This window comes from Artemia sp. Qi Xiang Cuo, chromosome 2 (assembly GCF_049724085.1).
Source record: "Artemia sp. Qi Xiang Cuo chromosome 2, ASM4972408v1, whole genome shotgun sequence".
NCBI lineage: Eukaryota > Metazoa > Arthropoda > Branchiopoda > Anostraca > Artemiidae > Artemia > Artemia sp. Qi Xiang Cuo.
In genome coordinates this window covers 85,989,302-86,007,927 of record NC_142795.1, presented here as the reverse complement: position 1 = coordinate 86,007,927, position 18,626 = coordinate 85,989,302, and the positions used below count along the sequence as shown (strand labels likewise).

Genomic DNA, 18,626 nt, shown 5'->3' with positions numbered 1-18,626 from the left:
AGACAAAAAAATAATTATTTGTTTTCAACCTACATGATTAGGGAACTACAATGGGGCCCTCCAATATAAAGAATATTTAAAAGGCTTAAAAAGAAGTGGCCTCACACTTTATTTTCAAACCTTGGTTAGCCTTGTGATTATGTTTTGCCGTAGTGTTGTATTTGATGTTAGAACAAATAAAATACACACATGGCAGCAAAAAAAAATAATAATAATAAAATAAAAAAAACGGATCGTTTAAATATATCAAACAGTTCGTGGGAACGCACTGTAAGTAAGGAGCGACCCGGCTTAATAGTAACCGAAACTCTAGATATATCATAAGAATCGAATTTTTATGTTGATTTCAAATATATAAATTTCATTAAGTTTAGTTTTACTCATCAAAGGTTACGATCCTAAGAAAATTTTCCTGATTTTCAAAAAAAGGGGTAAACAGCCCTAAAAGTCAAGTGATCTCAATGGAAATCACATCATCAGATTCAGCGTATAAGAGAACCCCACTGTATAGGTTTGAAGCTCTTATTTACAAAAATGTGGAATTTTGTATTTTTTGCCTGATGAAAGATCACAGATGCGTGTTTATTTGTTTGTATTTTTTGAAATCTCAATAAACTCCACGCAATTTATTACTAAGAGATCATCCAGATATCTTTTAATATTTGAAAGGTAATATTTTACATTACTTGGGCTATTTTTATTTATCATATATTCATATTCTAATTGACTTAAAAACAATTCCGCTATAAATGGACTAGCATTCCCACCCGTAGTTCAAGTCAGATTTTAAGCAACTAGGATGTTCAAAAAGTTTCGTTACAGATGTCCAACTCTCTGGATTCTATTTGTACAAATTCTTAGCTAAATTCTTACAAAAACGATGAACTAAATAACTTTTTAGCTGGGCTATAGACGTATTTCTTCATCAAAAGCAATCAAAGGCAACTTTCACATAAAAGGAAAGAATTAGAACAATTTCAGAAAAATGCAACAGCGAAATGGGTCGCAAGAGCAAGAGCTGTACAATAGTACGATATAATTTCATTTATATTTGGTATTTTTCATTTTCATTTGTGTTTCCATTTATGCTTTATATTTTCACAGGGATGTAAAGGAAATGAAAGAAAAGGCAGAAGCCTTTAACACCATCTACCAATAAAATCGTTTTAATAGTGAAGTTTAAAAAAACCTCTATCCAATCCAAGCTTGTAATTTGCGTAACAAGACGAAACACAAAATAAAAAATAGAATTTTTTAAGTCACTCATTCCAGTTAGAACCAACTTGATTTTGAAAATTAGTACATATCAGTTTTAGTGCTGTTAAAACGACCCTCCGAACAATGTTTCTTGTAAAGCTGAGACCATTTTTACACAATCATATTCAACAATTTGATCTTTTAATCGTGTCTCAGATGATGCTCGTTCTATTCTAACTAAAATTTGAATTATCCAGGAATCTTGACAATAATGACATTTGTCATAGTTATCTCTGATTCGACAGCCAGCTCTTTTGATTCATTTGCAACTGCTATTGCAAGCGTGCCTTGCTTATTTTAAAATACCATATATTTGTTTAGTCGGTCATATATTCTGCAGCGTGGAAAAGCTCCAGAAAATTGTAGTACCTACCAGCAAAATACTGCGATGTATTTTTGAGTAAACAGTTTGAATATTTATTATTACTGGAAATTAGTTTTAAGCGTGGTTTTACGTCTATGTAGATCAGTTTCCGAAGTGATTTTGGTTGCTCTAAGGCCCAAAACAAACTTTGCGTTTCATTTTACCAAGCGTTTGTTCAGCCGAACTTTCTTTTTGCCGTTACTACTCTAGCGCTTACACACTGGGCGCTAAACATTCTACCCACACACACTTCGTCGATCAGAGGCCTGACCAAACAATCAATTCTAATTAACAATTACTGTTAATCATATGATTGAGCAATAAGAAAAATCCTTATACCGTGGCTGGGATACAAAAGATATGTCAAACTTAATAGTTCTTAACTGTCTTTGCAATTAATTCCTTTTGTAATTTGAATGGAGAAGAGGCATTTATCTAATGAAGCAGGAGGAGTCTGAAGCAAGCTGGAATCACTTTGCCCCCTCCCACGTAGCAAAAACTGGCTTTACTTCTTCAATTGGTGTCATTCTTGAGGTAAGTTGGATTTTTCAAGCAGTTTTCTGTTAAGCAAATGCAAGTTTGGGGCTAATTATTTCGTATTTGTTTACTGAACAAGCCATTTTGTATTTTCATTGAAACCAATTGAAAAGTCAACAAATCCCCCCCCTCCCTTCACATTGAAAAATACATAGTATGCCCTCCTCATGTTCGTATGAATTTATTACACGTACATTCAATGGGGGGAAGGGGCTTTTAAGCTTTTTTGAAAGCCATAACAAAGAAATTTTCTTCATGTAAATGAATTCCAGTTTTTTTCTTAAATAACATTTAGTTTAGGGCACATAAATTGCAGAAACACTCATTTTCTAATTAATGATAAATAGGCTTTGATTTGTTTAGGGTCAAAGGTAGGTGCTAGTTTGGCCTCAACCCCTTGACACTTCAAACTTCCTTGTATCAAGTTATCCTAATCAAGGATAACTAGGCACCTAGGCACTTCCTAATCAAGTTATCCTCCTTTTTTTTACAATTGGCCTCTCCTATCCCAGGGAAAGAAATTCATTTATGACTTCAAATTCAGTTTTTTTTTATTATGATATATGTCCTGCAAACACTCTCTCTCATCAGTAGTCACCAGCAGTGAAAAAAAAAAAAAAAAAAAAAAAAAACGCCGAGTGCGTGAACATGCTCTTAGTTCTATAGGTCACCATCTTGGCGTATGCGTTAAAATAAACGATCGTTTATTTTACCGTTCGTTTATTGAGCCCATAGTGACAATGGATGGTTCATCGCTTCCACCAGCGTTTGTTTTACCGAGCGTTTTAATACCACCTAATATGCAAGTCATACTATTATACACGACTAAGAAACGCTCGGTAAAAAAAAAAAAAAAAAAAAAAAAAAAAAAAAAAAAAAGACGCTCAGTAAAAGCCGCCCAAGAGCGTTTCGGGCCTAAGGCTCGGAATACTCGAACGCGCCTTATGAAAGAAGAGATTAAAACCAAAGATCCATTTTATTACCTAACAGTGGATATCTAGAGGCCTTGGTAACGTTATTCATTTCAATACTTTAGATTAGCTTGCTTCATCTGGAGTAAATAAATTACTCCGGGCAGTTTTGTGGTGCAGTGTAGAATCTCGACGTAGGTGTTAAGGGCCAGCATACTCGAACGCGCCTAATGAAAGAAGAGATTAAGACCAAAGATCCACTTTATTATCTAACAGTGGGTATCTAGAGGCCTTGGTAACGTTATTCATTTCAATACTTTAGATTAGCTTGCTTCATCTGGAGTAAATAAATTACTCCGGGCAGTTTTGTGGTGCATTGTAGAATCTCGACGTAGGTGTTAAGGGCCAGCATACTCGAACGCGCCTTATGAAAGAAGAAATTAAGACCAAAGATCCACTTTATTACCTAACAGTGGGTATTTAGAGGCCTTGGTAACGTTATTCATTTCAATACTTTAGATTAGCTTGCTTCATCTGGAGTAAATAAATTACTCCGGGCAGTTTTGTGGTTCATTGTAGAATCTCGACGTAGGTGTTAAGGGCCAGCATACTCGAACGCACCTTATGAAAGAAGAAATTAAGACCAAAGATCCCCTTTATTACCTAACAGTGGGTATTTAGAGGCCTTGGTAACGTTATTCATTTCAATACTTTAGATTAGCTTGCTTCATCTGGAGTAAATAAATTACTCCGGGCAGTTTTGTGGTGCAGTGTAGAATCTCGACGTAGGTGTTAAGGGCCAGCATACTCGAACGCGCCTAATGAAAGAAGAGATTAAGACCAAAGATCCACTTTATTATCTAACAGTGGGTATCTAGAGGCCTTGGTAACGTTATTCATTTCAATACTTTAGATTAGCTTGCTTCATCTGGAGTAAATAAATTACTCCGGGCAGTTTTGTGGTGCATTGTAGAATCTCGACGTAGGTGTTAAGGGCCAGCATACTCGAACGCGCCTTATGAAAGAAGAAATTAAGACCAAAGATCCACTTTATTACCTAACAGTGGGTATTTAGAGGCCTTGGTAACGTTATTCATTTCAATACTTTAGATTAGCTTGCTTCATCTGGAGTAAATAAATTACTCCGGGCAGTTTTGTGGTACAGTGTAGAATCTCGACGTAGTTTTTAAGGGCCAGCATACTCGAACGCGCCTAATGAAAGAAGAGATTAAGACCAAAGATCCACTTTATTATCTAACAGTGGGTATCTAGAGGCCTTGGTAACGTTATTCATTTCAATACTTTAGATTAGCTTGCTTCATCTGGAGTAAATAAATTACTCCGGGCAGTTTTGTGGTGCAGTGTAGAATCTCGACGTAGGTTTTAAGGGCCAGCATACTCGAACGCGCCTAATGAAAGAAGACATTAAGACCAAAGATCCACTTTATTATCTAACAGTGGGTATCTAGAGGCCTTGGTAACGTTATTCATTTCAATACTTTAGATTAGCTTGCTTCATCTGGAGTAAATAAATTACTCCGGGCAGTTTTGTGGTGCATTGTAGAATCTCGACGCAGGTGTTAAGGGCCAGCATACTCGAACGCCCCTAATGAAAGAAGAAATTAAGACCAAAGATCCACTTTATTACCTAACAGTGGGTATCTAGAGGCCTTGGTAACGTTATTGATTTCAATACTTTAGATTAGATTGCTTCATCTGGAGTAAATAAATTACTCCGGGCAGTTTTGTGGTGCATTGTAGAATCTCGACGTAGGTGTTAAGGGCCAGCATACTCAAACGCACCTTATGAAAGAAGAAATTAAGACCAAAGATCCACTTTATTACCTAACAGTGGGTATTTAGAGGCCTTGGTAACGTTATTCATTTCAATACTTTAGATTAGCTTGCTTCATCTGGAGTAAATAAATTACTCCGGGCAGTTTTGTGGTGCATTGTAGAATCTCGACGTAGGTTTTAAGGGCCAGCATACTCGAACGCGCCTAATGAAAGAAGAGATTAAGACCAAAGATCCACTTTATTACCTAACAGTGGGTATCTAGAGGCCTTGGTAACGTTATTCATTTCAATACTTTAGATTAGCTTGCTTCATCTGGAGTAAATAAATTACTCCGGGCAGTTTTGTGGTGCATTGTAGAATCTCGACGAAGGTGTTAAGGGCCAGCATACTCGAACGCACCTTATGAAAGAAGAAATTAAGACCAAAGATCCCCTTTATTACCTAACAGTGGGTATTTAGAGGCCTTGGTAACGTTATTCATTTCAATACTTTAGATTAGCTTGCTTCATCTGGAGTAAATAAATTACTCCGGGCAGTTTTGTGGTGCAGTGTAGAATCTCGACGTAGGTGTTAAGGGCCAGCATACTCGAACGCTCCTAATGAAAGAAGAGATTAAGACCAAAGATCCACTTTATTACCTAACAGTGGGTATCTAGAGGCCTTGGTAACGTTATTCATTTCAATACTTTAGATTAGCTTGCTTCATCTGGAGTAAATAAATTACTCCGGGCAGTTTTGTGGTGCAGTGTAGAATCTCGACGTAGGTGTTAAGGGCCAGCATACTCGAACGCACCTTATGAAAGAAGAAATTAAGACCAAAGATCCCCTTTATTACCTAACAGTGGGTATATAGAGGCCTTGGTAACGTTATTCATTTCAATACTTTAGATTAGCTTGCTTCATCTGGAGTAAATAAATTACTCCGGGCAGTTTTGTGGTACATTGTAGAATCTCGACGTAGGTGTTAAGGGCCATCATACTCGAACGCACCTTATGAAAGAAGAAATTAAGACCAAAGATCCCCTTTATTACCTAACAGTGGGTATTTAGAGGCCTTGGTAACGTTATTCATTTCAATACTTTAGATTAGCTTGCTTCATCTGGAGTAAATAAATTACTCCGGGCAGTTTTGTGGTACAGTGTAGAATCTCGACGTAGGTGTTAAGGGCCAGCATACTCGAACGCGCCTTATGAAAGAAGAAATTAAGACCAAAGATCCACTTTATTACCTAACAGTGGGTATTTAGAGGCCTTGGTAACGTTATTAATTTCAATACTTTAGATTAGCTTGCTTCATCTGGAGTAAATAAATTACTCCGGGCAGTTTTGTGGTGCATTGTAGAATCTCGACGTAGGTGTTAAGGGCCAGCATACTCGAACGCGCCTTATGAAAGAAGAGATTAATACCAAAGATCCATTTTATTACCTAACAGTGGATATCTAGAGGCCTTGGTAACGTTATTCATTTCAATACTTTAGATTAGCTTGCTTCATCTGGAGTAAATAAATTACTCCGGGCAGTTTTGTGGTGCATTGTAGAATCTCGACGTAGGTGTTAAGGGCCAGCATACTCGAACGCGCCTTATGAAAGAAGAGATTAAAACCAAAGATCCATTTTATTGCCTAGCAGTGGATATCTCTTGAGCCCTTGGTAACATTATTCATTTCAATACCATAAATTAACTTGCTTCATCCGGAGTAAAAAAATTACTCTAGGTAATTTTGTGCCAGTGGCATTCTGGTGCCAATGTGCAGGCAAAGTGGAAAGGCAAACTTTCAATCGTAATTACTGTTTGCAAAGGAGGGGGTCGGGCGTAGCCCCCCCCCCACACACAGGAAAAATTGAGCAGCCAAACGGAAATTAAAACAAATAAAAATAATGAAGAAAAGAAATTTTTTATGAACTATTCTACCAATATTCCAAATACATGTAGAATATATGGTGTAGAATCAAAAAGTTCGTGGTAACAAAAAGCAAGTAAGGAGCGACTCAGGTGAATGGTAACGAAAACTCAAAGCAAATTGGATAACAAATAACGAATTAAAGAGTAAGATTTTTATATTTATTCCAAATACATGAAGTTTATTGAGCCTAATGTTACAAAACAAACGCCACAAGCCTGAGAAAAATTGCAACATTAGATACAGGATATTAGAAAACCCTACGGTGGACGTTTCAAGACCCTATCTAAAAAATGGAGAATATTGTTTTTTTTTTCTCGGAAGAAAGAACGCGAATTAATTTTTTTTTTTGTTTCCCAGGATCAATCGTTACGAACCGATGATCCTGGAATACAAAAAGAGGGCTCCTTCGAACGGATATTAACAGTTCTATATCACTTAAAAATTTACGAAACAGGTTGTGCCATGGGAAATTGACGTTTCCTGCCATTTTGTGGCACAAAACTAATATTTTACGCTATGGTGAACCGAGTTGTAGTCTATTGAATATTCTTATGTGAGCATTCAATTAAACAAGTATCAACGGACATTATGTTGAGTTTCCCAGATGGAGAAGGAATGCCTCACGGATGCAAATACGATCCTGAAAATTCACGTAGTCAATACAAGTACTTCAGACAGGAAAACCTTCTGATTCCCATTTGGGCTTCCACTACGCCTAGTGAGAGCCCAAATGGGAACAAGGCTTTTTGAAAACTTTCTTTACTTATGCTATTGATTACCTATTTGGAATAAAAAGCTCTGTTCATTTTAAATTTGCACAGTTCTGACATAGATTTTGGCTGATAGCTGTCTAAATTAGATTATAAAGAGAAAAAAAATGCACTTTAAATATACTTCAGACTTTAGACCTTCTAATGTTCGTCTAGTTGACGCGTTCATGATCTCAAGGGATGATCTGGTATCGTGAACTATAGTTATTGGCAAGGGCATCACATACGGAGGGGGGGGAAATACCTTCCCCCAATTTTTCAGCCAGTCAGATACAAATTTTACGCGGTGAAATGGTAGTGTGAAGCACCACTATTTTATTTTTATTTTTTTATTAGGGACAATGGACTGATGGAAATACAAGACGTAAAATCCAAAGAAAAGAGATCAGTCTCAGTCAGCAAAGAACAAAAAATGAAACAGTTAATAATAACAATATCAACCAATTATCTAAAATACTATTGGATATTTAATACACCCTACATTCTGCCTATATTTTGGAATACAGGAAGAATATCCCACATTCTTGCTTTCCTTCATTATTTTTATCTGTCACACTGTCTCTATGGCCGCTCAATTTTGAAATCAGAGGGAGGGGGGATTTTCTACAGGGAGATTTTCCGGGTTGTATTTCTTTCACAGGATGGGGGGTAGGGGGATTTATTAGCGGAGGGGGAATTCACCATACACCGTGAAGGATCTCGTAGTTTATTTTTATTGTAGCCCAGTTTGTTTAAATAAGTGTTAGGTCAAAGCATGACATTTCCGCCAGTTTCATTGTTTTATGGCGAATTTGGTCAGTCATGAATTGCATATGCTGACAACGTATGCTGTGAACTTAAGGGTAGCGCATGGAAAAATTTCGCCCAATAGACGATGATATAATCGAAAGATTATTTGTAGATAGTACCTCAATTTTAGAGACTCAGCAATCACTTTCTTTTTTGTTGCTAACCATTTGCATTGACAAAAAAACTATAGTACCCTAGCTGTGGTATATTCCAGATCCTGTAACTTGTTTCTTTGCTGAGCATGCCGGTGTCAAAACACTAAGTTAGAGGATACTGTACTACTACTACTACTACTACTAACAACTCACCGCAGAAAAAAAGCCACCAGAGGCCAATACAGCTACGCAAGCTCCCCCTCCATCCTGATCTATTTAAAGTCTCCCTCTTTACACCGTCCAAAGAAGTTCCCATTTCTCTTAATTCTTTCGTTATGACATTCTCCCATCCCAACCACGGACGAACTACTTTCCATTCAGCCCTAGACAATTGGCCAAAAAGTAAAATCGTCAGGAATCTGTTGTCCTTCATTTGCAGAACGTGCCCCAGCCACCTCAACCTTTCTCCCATTATAGCCCTAGAAAGCGGGATTGAACCATACTCTTCGTACAGCCTACTGTTTGAAATACGGTCTGTCAGCCAGGTATCCAGAACAATCCGTAAGCAATTTCTCTGGATAACACCTACCAAACCTTCTACACCCATGCTGCAGAACCATATTTGACCACTATCATCACTGTAACTTCCAATATTCTCATCTTGGTTTGGAGACTTATCGTCCAATTTTTCCGAACTTTTTTCAGCTGTGAAAGAACGCATAAAGCCTTGATTATTCTACTATTAACATCTTCACTGCTCCCACCGTCTTCACTAATAATTCTACCAAGGTAAGTGAAGTTGTCCACTTGGTCAATCTTTTCGTTATCCAACGTCACCTTTTCATCTTCACTTATTCCTAGCCTTAGCAACTTAGTCTTCTTAACATTAATTTTCAAACCTGTTCTAGCACCCTGAACTCGCAAAACCTCTAAATGGATGGACTAAGTTCATCCATTTTGCTCACACTTAAATCGAGGATGCTAAAATCATCAGCATAATCTAGGTCTAGAAAAGTTTTTACTCCCCATTTGATTCCATGTTCTCCCATTGCCTTTTCTGTGCTCCTTAAGAAAAAGTCAATCAAAATGATCCATATAAAGGGGAATAGAACACAGTCATTCTTAACTCCTGATTTATTACAAAACCAAATAATTTCTTAGACCACACTGCTTTTCCATTTACGAAACATTCAGCAAGAAAAACGGGTCTTAATTTAATAAAGCATTGAAACAATAAATAACAACAAATAAACACTTAATTAAAAATACTCGGAATATAGAAAAGGTCCCTATTCTATTTAAACGACCCTTGTGTTTCACGAGCCGTTTCAAAAAAAATTCGGACATGCAGGCAAAATTTAGCGTGATTATAAAGGTATTGAGGAGCAGAACCTCTTCATATAGGAAATAATGTTTGTCCGTTTTCAGTTTTAATGTTGCTCCTTACTTTCAGTTCCAAAAAACTTATTTTTTTTTAATTTAATTTCTGAACTTTTTTCACGTATTGCTGGTAAACCCTTCCCATCTTCCATGAAATAACCTCTCTCTTCACGGGAAACTCCGTGGAAATTTCCTCCCGCGTAAAAAACACCCCACATGACATTCCCTCCAGACAATTCCATCTTCGCTGAAAATCCATCCCCCCCATAAACTTTCTTGTGGACAATTCAGCCTGAAAAATTCTCCTTAGCATACTTTCATTGAAAAAGGCTTTGATTTTGTATCATTTTTCCAATCAATCCATAAATTCCCCCCTTCCATGGAAATTTTCCCCTGGAACTCCAAACACGCTGAAAATAGCCCTGAATAATTCCCCCAGAACATCTTTATATGCAAAATTGAGTTGGCAAAGAGCAAGTAAGATAAATAAAAAGAATTTCATACAGGAATTCTGTGAAATACCGCCAGTGTCAAACTTCCCCTGGAAAGTTCACCCCCAGAAGTTTCCCTCCCCACGGACAATTTTCCCTATGGTAACCCACTCCAAGCCCCCCCCCCCCAAAAAAAAATTGTATACTTCCTAAAAACAAATACTATATGTAAACAATGGGCAAATTCTATATATAGGCCTCTGCCCACGGGCTGTAAGGGGTCATATTACCCCTAACAACATAGGTATTGGATATTTCAACTATGCTGAACAAAATGACTAGGCCTATCTTAAAATTTTGATTGAGTGACTTTGGGGAATAAAGGGGCCTCTGAGGGGGCTAATTGCCCTTTAATAAACCAATCAATTTATTCAATCAATAAACTCGACAAAATACACTTCAATATCTTTTTGGTAACTTAAAAAGAGCACTAGAACTTTTAATATTGCTTCAAATGCACCCTCTCTTGATCTTCTAGGACCCTTATTTCAATACCATTGCCATTGAAAGAAACAACAACAAATAAACATGCATCTGTGATCTTTCTGGCAAAAAATGCGAAATTCCACATTTTTTTTGTATAGGAGCTTGAAACTACTACACTAGAGTTCTCAGATACATTGAATCTGACGGTGGGATTTTCATTAAGATTGACTTATAGGGGATGTTTCCCCCTTTTTTGAAAATTCAGCAAATTTTTTCAGGCTTGTAACTTTTGATGGGTAACACTGAATTTAATGAATCTTATATGTTTGGAATCAGCGTAATAAGCTATTTTTTTATGTGTCTACTGATATCAAGTTTTTTTTAGAGTTTTGGTTACTATTGAGACGAGTTGCTCATTACTCACAGTTTATTACCAGAAACTGTTTGAAAGGTACTGGCGTCATTATGACTAACGTCGTCATATAGTCTTTATTTTTAACATCACTTGCAACCAACAATTATGATGCCATTCGTCATCTTGTATACAAAGATGCAGTTTTTTGTCAAAAATTTTATTTTAAACATTGTATGTTTTTTTAATTACAATAGGCATTTGATTTAGCAATTTCCTTTAAAATGAGCCATTGAACAGCTCTCTGTAATGTTCCAGTGCCCAGAGGATAGAGAGTGGCAGAGGATAAAAAGAGGACAATTCATTGATTCCAATGCAAAAAAGGTGATTTTCCTTTTTGTTCAAACCTAGGAACTTTAATTTTCCTAAATAGAATTTGTGGCCACAGCAATTCAATGGTATACATCTTGTTTCGATCTGGTGCCGTTTTTAGGGGATTTTCATGCTATTTTTACTGGGTAGCAGCTGCCACTGCAACCACAATAGGATTTACATTTTCCTGGGATCCATTGTGATTCTTGTTGTTGCTTCTCTTCTAACCACATTGCATTTACTACTCAATATAATCCTCACTGTTGCTTGTCATCCAACATACATTTTGTTGTTCATATTTGTTCATTGTTACCTCAGACATTTTTCCATGCATTTCCTTTATCTGTTTGGATTCATTCATCATCTTATATAAATTTTGCATGTTGTACCTATACCAAAAAACTTCTTTTTCTGCTTCTAACTAGATATTTTGTTGTGATAGATTTTCATTTGCAATTCAATGTAGTTTTCACTGTTGCTTGTTCCATAACTTTTGTTTTAGCTGTTTAGAGTTGTGATCAGTAATTTATTTTGAGTTAAAAGAATGTTGGTGTGAATTCAATTCCTCCTTCCTGTTTATCCCTCACTTATACTAAAATAACACGTTCCATCATTCCATTGTAATTTTAATTTGTCATTTAACTGCAAATCTCATTGTGCAACATTTTTATTAGTAATTCAATTTGATTCTTACTATTGCTGGTTCCATACTTTGTCTCCTAACCACAGATCTAGTTCTGCTTCACTTCTGTTCATCATGTCATTTCAATTGAATTGCAAAATTCTTAACTGCAGATTTTGTTTTGTTTCATTTATGTTCATCATTACCTCATACATTTTTTCCATATCCTTTGCTTTAGCAGTTGGTATTCATATAAAATTCAGTGACAACCAGGCATGCTCCATTGCATATACCCTCTGAAATATCTTAGTCTAAACCACATATTAGCATATCTATCATGTAACTCTTTAGTTTTAAGTCATAAGGAGGCAAATCAGTAATTTCAATTGAATTAGGAAAGCCTGGCATAAACTCAATTTCTCCTTCCTGTTAATCCTTTTCACATAATATAATATCAAGTTCCTTCATTCCATTGTAATTTTGTAAATAGCAACAAAGACCATAGTACCTTTCCATCATAAACACAAACAACAGGTAGAGCAATAGGAGATCTTTTGTAAGACAGTGAAACTCTAACCTCAAATAAATATTTAGACAATCCAAGGGCTGTCCACAGAAAAACACAAGTGAATATAAAACAAAAATTATACATTAAAATACAACCTTTAAAACTGAAAATATTTCCCAGAATCCTCACTTCAACAAAGTTCAACCAGGGCTGATAGATAAAACAAGGTGAAACATGGCAATTCATTCAAGTTAAATGAAAATAATTAAGAACACGCTTTCAATGGTATTCTTGCCTTTTTAGCAGCTAACCTCAAAGGTCTTTTAGTATCAGCTTCACTAGTAAACAATTTTGTACACTCGCAACCAAGTCAATGCTGTGCTATGGTGTCAGCTTTAAACTGCTGGAGGTGGACTCTCTACGCCTTTCCTGGTCATTATCATTACCCAGTGGGCTTACATTGCATCTCTCCTGCAAATCCCCAAGTTCATTGAGTTGGAAGGTAGGGTACAATTTGCTTACTACAGAAATGAATGTTATACTTGGATTTAGGATGATCCTAAAGGTGTGTCTATTTCTTAGCTATCTCCATTAGTGAGTTAATTGAAAAGTTTATTAGATGCTTTTATTAATCACATTATCATGTCTCCTTCCATTATCATCTACTTTTTAAAGTCATATCAAATAAGGCAAAGTTGCAGTGTAGCATCTCTCTAGAAGCAGACATATTAGAATGAAAACAGAGACATTTTTAGATTGCAAGTTTTATTCTTTTTTTTTTGTATTTGTGACAATCCATCATCAGCCCATTCCTCCTCCATAACCCTAGGATATATTTGAAATAGATAGATAGCCTAATTGGAATGGTTCAATAGGAAAATTTACCATCCCCTTACAAGTTATAAAGTAAAATTTCATTATTTTTTCTATTGCCTAGTCATCAGATATTTCTTAGACTATTTATGGGGCCATAAGATAAGGGTTATTTGCAAGTAAATTGATATGTTATATTTGGAAAGAGCATAAGAAAAAGGAATTGAGTAGTGAGTTTACCTTATCCCTATGTCAGTTGTAGATCTTGTACATATTGATTGTGTTTGGTATTATCCTACAATTGGGGCTTTAGAGAAGGAAACGTTCCTTTAAATTACCTTAAATAACACTTGCCAGAAATAAGATGATCCTGCAGTCTCCAGTCAGTAAAGATAGTGAGCTGACTGATCAGGTCAGTTGCAAACGAATTGCCAGGGCTTGTTGCACCATTCCTTGTCAACCAATGATTCAAATGACTCAACAATGGCAGAAGAGACTGCATTTACTGGTCTAAAAAGTTATACAGACTCACCACCCAGCTGAAAAAGAATTTGCAATGCAATATTGAGTTGGCATGCTTCTTGAAAAGTTTTTTTTTATCATGTCCTATTTTTCTTAAAAGATTATACAGCTGAAAGATGTTTTGGGTAAGCTTTTCATGGTTGAGCAGCTTGAATGTCATAATCATATCCCCTCTTTAGGCAATAAGGCCTAAGCCAGTGCAGGTGAATTCAATGTGTCAAGCCAATGGGTAGGGGATGTTGGTACTTATTTAGTAGCCAGTAAAAATGCAAGACAGCCACTCAAGAAAAGCAACAATCAAATAGACATTACCTGGTGATTCCTATGAGACACTGAAAAAACAAGGGGTTTCCCACTCCAAGAACTATATTTAAACTTTAGCTTTCTGGCGTTTAGGGGGGGGCGAAAGGGACCTAGGTTAGGTTATGCATTTAATATATGCTATGCTTTACCCCAATCCCCCTAATATTAAAGTATATAGCCAAAATTTGTTTCTAAACTATTATATTTTCATCATATTTTGTTTATTTCATTAGCAGTAATCAAACTTCACTTCTCACATGCTTACCAGCTACTAAATAAGTACCAGGATGTCACAGAGACCTCTGATGTTTTTAGTTGTATACCGCTCAACTAATTCTAGAATTTCTTGGTCTGATTTGATAATTGGGTTAGCAATGCACATACAAAACTTTAGCTTAGCCAAATTAAACCCTTAAAAAGCTTTGAAACAACTGATAGGGTGTTGTTAAGAACTAACTCAGTTGTTAATATGTTAAGAAAACAATTCTTACTTTATAATATTCAAAAGTAAATACAAGTAAGTAACCAGATTAACAATGCTTCTCACTGAATATATATAATTAGGCAGTAAGTCTACTGCAGATGATTTCTGGCTCTTCATTCTTGGTGTGAACAAAAGCTCCTCCCACTTATTCATGCATTAGCAGGGTAGTGTGTATGCGTCAATCAATGAGAAATGGTTCAAAATTGTATTATTCATAATTGTGGAAGCAGAAAGAAACTTGGTGAGCCGGCAAAGTGGTTTGCAACTGTCCCATCTCACAGGTATGACTTAATTTATATACAAATTATGACTTAATCTATTATTTATATACAGTGGACTTAACTGATTGGCCTATGTAGGATTTCTAAAAAAGAGGGCGGGGGGTTGATGAAATTTGTGAAAATAAGGAATTTTTTTTTCTTCTAATAACTGGTGGAATAGATGTGATGGTTTTAGGGGCATATCCAGCATTTTTTTAGGGGGGGGGGGGGCAAAATAGGTTGATCCAATAAACTTGTGTTAGGAGCAAGTTTAATTAATGCAAACTTGCATTAATTAGCCTAGGTAAATTACACTACTTTAGACTATGTTAGGGTGGGGCCCTCACCCCCCTCTGGATCCACCACTGGATGGTTTATCATTTTTTTTTCTTGTTGTGATATTTATTTTCTCAGACTCTAGTTCCTGTGAAACTTGAAAAAGGCTAATTACCTGTTTTGGCGGAGAGCGGAGATAAGACTAGTTTCATCTTCAATCAATGTTTTTGTATGTAATGGGCAGTTTTGTATGTAAACACCTCTGTTTGAAAATCTTTGCACTTTGTGGATTCAGATAGTGATAAGGGTTCCTGATTGAGACCAATTTTAGGACTTTGGTTCTAATTATTGGTATCTGTGGTAAAAGTTGCCACAATAGCCCTATCCAAGAATATACCAAATGTCTGTTAAGAAGTGTTTTTTGTAAAATTCTTGGAGAATTTTCAGAAAATTGAAGGACATAACACATTTTAGTGGCAGATCCAAAATTTTACAGGGCTTTATGCTAGAGGAGCTCCTATTATAGAATATTCTTCCAGTTTGTTTACCAGAAAATAAATAAAATGCATCTCTTACTGCTGAGTCTGTATAATCTTAGACCTTTTATGGCACAATTTGTAAAATATTTCTAAAACTTTTTTCTAAAGGGGAACTACAAGAAATAATACATTTCTAGCTATATATTTCAAAGATTTCAGCTGCTAAATTTTATGTTTGATTTTCCAGGGCAACAGAACGGCTAACAGTATTAATATTAAATTATTTAATAATAATTTCTGGTCATTTTGAGTTATTGTAGGCTTCTATTTCTACTGATCTTAAGTTTAATATGGCCTTTACTTTTCTTTAAAAAAAACTTTCTTTTTTTGTAAAGTTTTTTTAGTATATATATATATATATATATATATATATATATATATATATATATATATATATATATATATATATATCAGCACATACAAACAGCTCCTCTTATTTGATCCGCAATCAGCAGTCCAATTACTCTGGAACCTTTATTTTGACAGGAACTTTCTCAAAATGTCCTTGAAACTAACTGTAGACTTCGAAGCCTACTTATAATTCCTTATAACATCTAATAATAACATTGCACTACTAATTACCAATTTTCATATATGTATTGGAATAAATTAATTTAAAATTAGTTTCTTCAAAATTTAGTGTTCCAACATTGAAGCCAAGTTTTGCATTCAAGATAAATCTGACTTGTCTACCTGTGAAAAGATATAATGTTGCTTATGTTTATATGTTCTCTGGAGCCCTCACACCTTGGTCTGGGTTTTTATAATGGGTGAGATAGGGAAAAATCATACTGCTAATTATATATACAGTGATTCTTCTTGACTACTAAGGTCCCTGTGTCAGCATTGCTATAGAAAAATTTTATCTCTGGGTCCTGTCTTATCAAGCTACCATAAGGTTAAACCCACTGTACCACCACAGGATAATGTAATATTAAAAAGAAATTGTGATTAATATATTTTGAGAATGTTTCACTACATTTTATCCCTAACACCCTTTTCCTCCCTAATGTGCAAAATTAAAGCCTGAATTATATATTTTTCATGTATTTAGCCATGCATCACTCTTGTTTTAACCTATACATCTGTAAATGGAATCAATAGGCTACAGATGAAATCAAGAAATAAAAAATACACAGGAAATATACAATTTGGGCTATATATTTGCACATTAGGAGGGGGGGGGGAATTTGCAGGTGGCACAACAATTTAGCTAGGATGAAAGTGAAAATACTGTTTGATGCTTTTTTATGCTCTTTCATAATACAATAATAGCTTCTGCTGCAAATTGAATCTTGAGCCTTTAAAGGGGCCCCAAAGTTATTTGTTTTTGTAACCGCACAAAGAAGTTATAAACACTAGGCCTAGTTAAGTTATTGAAAAGGGGTTAAAAACATATCACTAGCTTATAAATAAGTTGTTCAAGAGTATTATATTCCCAAAATACTTATTTATAACAATTCAAACCTTATTTATTAAGCAACTCAATCCAAACTGTTTTCCAACTGTTTCAAGTTTTTCATATGCTGTTGGCAAAAATAGCGCTGAAATTTGCAATTTGAAATTTTGCTGTTGACAATTCATGGTACTGTATATTCCAAATCAGGGTATATATTTGCACATTACAGGGGTGGGGGTTTAAAGTTCAAGGTAAATTTGCAGTGGGCCATATAATTTAGCTAGGCTAGGATGAAAGTGAAAACGTCATTTGATGCTTTTTTTTATGCTCTTTCATAATTCATATAAAATACCTAGAGGGCCCCTTTAAGGGCTCAAGATGTAATTTGCAACAGAAGCAGATATTGCATTAGGCTAGGCTATGAAATAGCCTAGACACGGCTATTAGCCTGTAAAGTAGCCTAAAAGTCTTGTCATTTTAGTGCCTTTAATTTTTTCATACATTTCTAGGTCCTTATATAGGAACATTAAGGGGAAGGTAAAATGTCAGGGTAACACTATTTTATCAAAAAAGGGCATAAAATAGGCTAAGTAATCCAGGCTTAATGGTAGCCCACTATTTAATTTCATAAGGATGTTTCCTTCAGAAGGGCAAAAACTATAGACTATTACCTTCACTTCTTACGAAAGTTGCACTCATTAATAAGGATTAATTTTCTAGCTTGAAACATTCCCATGCATTTTAATTGAATTAAGCTGGGTCAAAAAATAGTCAAAAAACAGCGCTAACTAACTTCACTTCTAAAGGGCTGGGCACACGTAGCTTATTTCGGGAACTGATTTCAACATCAGTGGACAAACGATAGCGGTAAGAAAAACTCGTCCAAAGAAAAATTTATTTCGCGAGATTTTCAAAACAAAACATCAAGGACACAAATAGTCAACTGAAGTTTATTAATATTTGCATGATTGATCTCAGCTTAGTTCTCAGTTTAATTCTTAGCTCAGTAGTGAAATTTTAAAAACACAAGATCATGGACACATATAGTCAACTGGAGTTTATTAATGGTTGCTTGATTGATTTCAGGTTACTTCTCAGCTCAATAGTGGGGTCTTTCACCACAGATACCTCTGGCTGACTATTTGTTGGTATCCCTATTTTATTGGTATGATCTGAAAATCAGCACTGATTTGTAAATCGGCGCCTTAAACTAGAAGAATTTTCAAGCTCAAATCGACGCCGATTTCTTTTAAAATCGGCGATGATTTGGAAATCAGTTCCCGAAATCAGTTACGTGTGCCCAGCCCTTAACTTCACAAACAAACTTCAAGATGAGACCATTCTAGATTGGACTCAGAAGAGCAAATCATTAGAGTGCATCTGCGTTCGAAGTTTTCTGGAAAACTGAGAGACAGATAGCAGTCAATATTACTAATGTAGATTGTTGCATGTC

At 35.6% G+C, this 18,626-nt stretch overlaps 1 protein-coding gene across 7 annotated transcripts in view; it reads right to left on the bottom strand.

The window, feature by feature from the left end:
* Positions 1 to 17,977, bottom strand: part of LOC148955738 (uncharacterized) — a 109,685-nt gene extending 91,708 nt beyond the window's left edge. For 5 of the 7 annotated variants that reach the window (XM_089103929.1, XM_089103955.1, XM_089103947.1 and 2 more), the window contains exons 1-2: positions 17,845 to 17,977; positions 13,729 to 13,929 (exon numbers count right to left, since the gene is read on the bottom strand). The gene's annotated coding sequence lies outside the window, so the exon portion shown is untranslated. The remainder of the gene's footprint in view (positions 1 to 13,728; positions 13,930 to 17,844) is intronic. The other 2 variants (XM_089103911.1, XM_089103921.1) reach the window with 2 other exon arrangements.
* Positions 17,978 to 18,626: the final 649 nt, after the last annotated feature.